This window comes from Limulus polyphemus, unplaced genomic scaffold (genome assembly GCF_000517525.1).
Source record: "Limulus polyphemus unplaced genomic scaffold, Limulus_polyphemus-2.1.2 Scaffold2170, whole genome shotgun sequence".
NCBI lineage: Eukaryota > Metazoa > Arthropoda > Merostomata > Xiphosura > Limulidae > Limulus > Limulus polyphemus.
The window spans coordinates 191,927-199,407 of record NW_013667780.1 but is presented as its reverse complement, the minus strand read 5'-3'; the positions used below and the strand labels follow the sequence as shown (position 1 = coordinate 199,407).

Here is a 7,481-nt window from a genome sequence, read left to right as displayed (position 1 = left end):
TGAGTAATAAAGTGCTTAGGTAAGTTTGGTGAGTAATAAAGTGCTTAGGTAAGTTTGGTGAGTAATAAAGTGCTTAGGTAAGTTTGGGAATCAATCTTTACGAAATGAATATTTTACACATATCTATAAGATTCACGAAAGTTTCCAACAATGATATTTTTAGTGCGTACTATATTGTTTGGAACTTAATGGACGACAGCAACAACTATAAACTACTGTTGTCTGATGATGGTCAGCACGAAGACAGTAGTTAGTTTAGATTTGTTTGTTTGTTGATTTTCGCGCAAAGCTACTCAGGAGCTTTTGCGCTGGCTGTACCTAATTGTAAAGTTATGGACTGACTAGAGAGAGGGAAGGCAACGAGTGAACATCTATCCACCGACAACTCTTGAGCTACTCTTTATCAACGAAAAATGGGATTGAATATCACATTATAACTCTTCCACGGCTGAAAGGGGAAGGTATGTTCGGTGACTGAATTCGAACCCCGTGACCCGCAGATTGCGAATAGAACTCCAACCACCAGGTTGAGTTACTTTAAGAATGGTGTTTATGTTATTGAATTTACCTCACTCATCCACTCTTCACTGTAGCCACCTATCGGGACAACCCATGTGTACTTTTAATAACAATAATAATGATAAACAGCAAGAGCCTTCTAAATTTATATCGCAGAGTCTAAAAACATTTAAAACCCAAATTATGAATTTTGTTATTACTTAAAAACATGATTTTACGCAAGGATCTTTGGTTGTTTGTTATAAACATCCGCGCCGAGCTACACAACAGTTGTCTATGCTATAACTGTCCCAAGTTTGAATTGATAGACTATAGACAAGAGGGAAGCCAGTTAGTCAATCAACAGTATCCACCGTCAGCTCTTTGGATACTTTAATTGAGTAGTGGGATTAAACTGTCACTTCCAAAATGAACACTCACTGTCTCAAAGTGTTTGGTGCGATTTTGCGGTAGCTGGACGTGAATCAATTCTTCACATCCAGCCCTAATGCCACACTTTCAGTATCATGATCCAATATAACTTTATGACACTGAATTCATGAAATATTCTCCCCGAATATTTTTTATGTTTGTTATAAAGCATAAATCTACACACTTGGCTATGTGCTACTTGTTGCGAATATCGAAACTCAATTTTTAACGCTCAGACTTACCGCTAAGCAACCGGGGGCTTCGCTGAATGATAAACGCATATTTTGGTTTAGGAACAATTTAAATAGACATTTCTACAATTTGATACTGAAACTGTTATTCTTAGTCTGACTAAGAACTTATACTATGCCCAGAAATAGGTTTGAGGGCTTATATCGTTAAAATTGAAGCTTCATTTCTGCGTTTCGCGCAGCACAGATAGTCTATTGTGCACCATTGCGCTTAACAACAACAACAACAACAAAACAACATATGCGACATGTTGATAAACGAGTATAACACTCCTGCAGCTGAGATTATTCAAATGCATATCGCGACTCGAGACTTAGACCTTCCGATTTGCAGCCTCACACGCTAACCATTGGACCGTACCCGGCTCAAAGATGCAGAATTTTGCGATTTGAAAGCAATGGTTTAAATTTGATTTTTCTGTTTAAAGTCGCTGTCGCAAGCCTACTGAAGTGCTTAACAACTGAAAACTTAACCAACGTCATCCCTCCCTGTTCTTCAGTAGTTGACTCAGCTATGTAATGATCCATCCAGAACTTTTAAAACAGGAAAGGGTCATTTCAAACCTTCTAATGCTTCCAAAAAAAAAAAAGGTTTATCAGCCTTACGCTCGTGGCTTTAAACTGCACTGCCAAATTTAATAAATAAACTGAGTATTAAATATGGTTTAATCTTTTTATAATCATTATAAAGAAATCACTGCAAACGTAAATAAAATTACGACCTCTATCTCCAGAACGTAACTTGTAGGATATCGATAGCTCCTGACGAAGCTATAACAGCGAAATATTGAGTTCATAAAGTTACATTCTGTAATAAAAAAGGTCGTGATTTTATTTACGTTTATAGTAATGTCCCATAATAAACTCCAATTTGCGTTAAAGAAAGTTAAAAATACAACACTACAAACTTTCAAAGAGACAACTTGTAAATCAACCGTGTATTTATTTTCACGCTCAATACATAGTTTACTGACGACGTGGAAGTCGTTCAGTGGGAAGTCTGTGGACTTACAACCCTCAAATCTAGGATTCGATTCCTCCCGGCAAACATAGCGTAGGTAGCCTATTGGTGTGTACCTTTGCTCTAAAACAGGAAATCAAACACTTGATATCAAAGCCTGGAAATAGTCCGATGTTGTGAAATATTTATTCGACGGTTCTTTTTGTTATTTCTGTTTTTTTTTCGAAATAAAAAAAAAATAAATCCGGAGGATACATAAATAATAACAATTTCACAAGATTACGCCTAAGCAAAATGTCCCCTTTTCTGACATCTGTCTAGCGTACGTAGCAAACACTCTCCGCACTAATAAATATGGAAAAAAACTAGACGGAGATTATTTTCAATGGATTATCTACATATGCAAAATCTTCTTATAGCTTTCTAAGTATTAGATCTCGAAAACCTTTTGCTCTTCCAAATATCGAAGAACGATAACGATATACAAAATCGGGTTTTCGTAGATTTTGGAACGGTGCGTTTTATCGTTGTTCTTCATATTTCTTCACCAGGAAGACATGTTATATTTACATTACATTTCTCTCCAGTCTATTGAATATCAAACAAAAACAAGAGAACAAGCTCGTTTCTAGTTTACGTTTGAGATGTAGTGTAGGCATCGCTTCTATTTGTTGTCATACAATACGAAATGAAGATTTTACTCTGCTCAACTTTGGCGGATGGTGAAGATAAACTTGATTGAGTCTACAGTCTCAAGAACTGGAAATTCGAACTGGTAATATATGAAAAAACAGGCCTATTCTCAATGGATGAGCCCCTGGGAACAAGGATAAACTACTGAGAACTGAACATGTGCATAAAGATATATGAGAATCATTTCCTCCTTTTTTATTTTTGTAATGTAGCCATTCCGCATTTGCTTAAATGTTTCCATTCTTGGCTTCAATATTGTAATGATTGTTTTCATACAATGGAAGAGCATAATCTTTGTATTGGTGTAATGACAAAGTCAGATATAAACAGTCAGAGGAGCTATCTTGAAATTGCATAGTAGTGTGGATAAGTTACAACTGCGTTCTTTAAACATCTACTGTTAGTACCTAGACTAGGTAAGATTCTCGTTCCACTGTTAGTACCCGGACTAGGTGAGATTCTCGTTCCTTAAACATCTACTGTTAGTATCCGGACTAGGTGAGATTCTCGTTCCACTGTTAGTACCCGGACTAGGTGAGATTCTCGTTCCTTAAACATATACTGTTAGTACCCGGACTAGGTGAGATTCTCGTTCCTTAAACATCTACTGCTAGTACCCGGACTAGGTGAGATTCTCGTTCCTTAAACATCTGCTGTTAGTACCCGGACTAGGTGAGATTCTTGTTCCTTAAACATCTGCTGTTAATACCCGGACTAGGTGAGATTCTCGTTCCTTAAACATCTGCTGTTAATACCCGGACTAGGTGAGATTCTCCTTCCTTACACAGCTACTGTTAATACCCGGACTAGGTGAGATTCTCCTTCCTTACACAGCTACTGTTAATACCCGGACTAGGTGAGATTCTCCTTCCTTACACATCTACTGTTAGTACCTAGACTAGGTAAGATTCTCGTTCTACTGTTAGTATCCGGACTAGGTAAGATTCTCGTTCCACTGTTAGTACCCGGACTAGGTAAGATTCTCGTTCCACTGTTAGTACCCGGACTAGGTAAGATTCTCATTCTACTGTTAGTACCTAGACTCTGAATACGTATTTCAGGAGCTTCGGTGTATCCAGCTTATTAAGATTATAATCATTAGAGATTTTAAGTACAATAGTGATGTAAGGTGCTTTCCTACAAGCCCTTCCCCCCAGGTGGCTCATCAGTAAGTTTGAGGGCTTATAGCGCTAAAAATCGGGTTTCGATACCCGCCATGCGCAGGGAACAGATTGCTCATTATGTATTTTTGTGCTTAACAAAGAACAAACAAAGAAATAAGCTAGTTTACAATAATGATGTAAGGTATTTTCCTACATAGCTAATGTAAAATACATTCATACATTTATCAGACGAACGGTACTAATCCGAGTAACGAGATTGCCGTCGAGAAGTATAATTCGTAGCCATTCAGTTTACATAAGTTTATTTTTAATCATTAATAAACATTATTCGTACAAAACACGTAGTTATGACTTGATGACTGCTAAATCTATCTAGGTAGCCGTTAAACATATATAAATATATGAGGCGTATTGGTGGAGGAGAAGGGAGGGGATGACGGACATTTCTATAACGCAGAGGAACAAATAATTACAATCAGCCATTGAAAACAAGCACCACATTCGATTATCATTAAAGGTTCCCAACATAATTTTTTGTTTCAGTTTCTTTCTGATTCACATCTTCTTGGTTATAAGTAAATAATAATATCGACGTATTTTGTTCCTAGCTTACTGCTCCTTACCGAGTGAGCTGCCGAGGCTGGAGGATTTGTGTATACAAATAAGTGGAGATGCCTTGCTCTATTCTATGTTCAGACGTAAGTATTCATCATAATGAACAATATAAAGTCCCAGTCATTCTGCTGCTGTTTACTACTAAACAGAACATAACATTAATTCTATTCAATTCTTTCTCTTTTATTTGGTTTTTAATTACGTTGCTCCTTTAATATTAGGAAAGCCTATAAAACACGCGCTTTCTAAGATTTTCAAATGTCGCGTCAACTCATGGCATCAATTACAATTATATTAGTTCTATTTTGGGTTGTGGTATTCTCCTAATGAACGAATCACAACTGGCTGATCGATTTCGCTTTCTGTATGGCTTCACAAAACCACAATGGTAAGCTTGAGCGTCAGTAGAAATGGGTTTTCTTAACCGTTTCGAAATATTATAAATACATCATTAGAGCAAACGCGTTTACAATCAGTTGCCCAACTCGTAGTCGTTTACGCTCCAAAACCATTAGAAGTGTATAGCCTGCTCATTTTAAGTAATTACGTACGACAGACAGTTCACAAGTATTTTTAGCCGCGAATCATAGAATGGCTCTGATTTTTTTTTCAAGTTCAAACTTTAGCTCATAGCTCCATCTCTTGACCAATTTGAGGTCTGATTACAGCAGCGGCTATTGAGGCTTCCCTCTTGTCGAGAACTTCATTGTTTCTTCCTATAATATCTAAATAAGGCAGAAATTAAATAAGGTGATGAATCAAAGGCAGAAATTGAGTATCCTTTTGGATATTTAAACATGAATGCAAGTGTTTATGCATGAGTCTTGACTGTGATATACACATCAAACGATAAGATTTTTATATATATCATATACAAAAGTCCAGAATATTTACGAATGAATATCAAATCATGCAATTTATTACTTCATGTGTTTCAAAACAGGAAAATTAATCTAAAAGGTTTTACTTGCAAAACAGCAAAATCAAACTGAAAGGTTTTACTTGTCAGGTTTCTGTTAACGTTTCCAACTACCTCATTTTTTAACCTTGTTAGTTTTTTTTATTTTATCTTGAACTTACCGGGCACATAACTGAAATCACACCCCAAAGGTTGCTTTGACGTGCTGTAATACGTTTCATTATAGAAAACAGATATCCTTCATGGATAAGTGATTAGTTAAAGATAAATAATGCACAATAATTTATGAAGACCTATCGATTATTGCTTTTATATTCACCATTTATGTGTTCAAGACTCATGCACCAATCAATACTAATTTCACGATTGTTTTTTATTTTATATATATTCTGTGCTTTGCTAGTTGAAACTACTCCATTACCATGCCCATTTCGAGGATCCTTCACATTCACTTACAGTCGAGGCCACGGAGAGTGTGACTACCCGGTGTCCACCACTGATCCTTGTACTGACGAGTCTCGGATGCTTTTCAAGTTTAAAGCTTGCGCGAATGTCATTACGTCTGAGAGTCGAGGTGAGACGATAAAATAATACAATGTTTTAGTGATAAATAACTGATTTAAAGACTACAGTTGTTCTCGATAATCGTTTACATTTCTGATTTAAGACTTGGAAGAAAGTTCTACTCGAAATTTGGTATTTATTTGTTTGTTGTTATTTTTTTCGAATCGTTAGAAATTGAGGTTACAAACGCTCTATATTAGTGCAAGCCCCCCTTTCTATATATAGTTTTTAAATGTATATATATATATATGTTAAGACAGGTAGTTTATATAATCCTATAAAATAAGATAGTTTATTAATTTTTTGTTTTCATTGGCCCAAAAGTTCACAGTGATGTTACGTTAGACCTAACATGATTGTAAAATAACGTTAACTATTCTACGTACGTAGGAAACAAATGTGTCATTTATTTGCTGGTTTGTTTTATTTACTTATTCATAACGTAGTTTTAACCAAAAGTGGTAGATGTTTTTCAGGAGTCCAGAGTCCATTCTAAGTGTCTGTTGTAGTAGGCTGTTTTTCGAGAGTCCATTCTAAGTGTCTGTTGTAGCATGCTGTTTTTCGAGAGTCCATTCTAAGTGTCTTGTTGTAGCAGGCTGTTCTTCAGGAGTCTATATTGTAAGTGTCTTGTTGTAGCAGGCTGCTTTTCAGGAGTCTATATTCTAAGTGTCTTGTTGTAGCAGGCTGCTTTTCAGGAGTCTATATTCTAAGTGTCTTGTTGTAGTAGACTGTTATTCAGAAGTCTAAGTGTCTTGATGTAGCAGGATGTTTTCCAGGAGTCTATATTCTAAGTGTCTTGTTGTAGCAAGCTGTCATTCGGGAGTCCATTGTAAGTGTCTTGTTGTAGCAGACTGCTATTGAGAAGTCCATTCTAAATGTCTTGTTGCAGCAGGATGTTATTCAGGGGTCTACGTGTCTTGTTGTAGCAGGCTGCTAGAAATGAACGCGTCGACAATAACTTATGACATAATTACGTTCAAAACAATATAAGCATTCTAATACACAACAATACTAATGTGCTAGATGTTTTACTACAAGTTTATTTCGTCACGACTTTCTTATTGAATTGGTTAAATTATAGGCCAGCTTTGTTGAGAGCAACACACAGAAATATACTCTTCAGCTATTTGATTTCCAGCATATTCGTTTACACAGTTATTCTTTAATCACGTTATATATTTACAACATACGCAGAGATGGTAAAACGAAATAAGTTCTAAATAAATATTGATCTTAAAACTCTTTCATTGTTAAGCTTTCTTTATTTTAAACATTACAGTATGTCACAGTGTACATTACGGTATGTCACAGTGTACATTACAGTATGTCACAGTGTACATTACGGTATGTCACAGTGTACATTACAGTATGTCACAGTGTACATTACGGTATGCCACAGTGTACATTACAGTATGTCACATTAC

General features: G+C 36.1%; 1 protein-coding gene across 2 annotated transcripts in view; it reads left to right on the top strand.

Annotated features, from left to right (window-relative positions):
* The window catches only part of LOC106466155, a 76,977-nt gene that overhangs the window by 12,947 nt on the left and 56,549 nt on the right, over positions 1-7,481 (top strand). For both annotated transcript variants that reach the window (XM_022394114.1, XM_022394113.1), the window contains exons 3-4: positions 4,568-4,657; positions 5,897-6,067. The gene's annotated coding sequence lies outside the window, so the exon portion shown is untranslated. The remainder of the gene's footprint in view (positions 1-4,567; positions 4,658-5,896; positions 6,068-7,481) is intronic.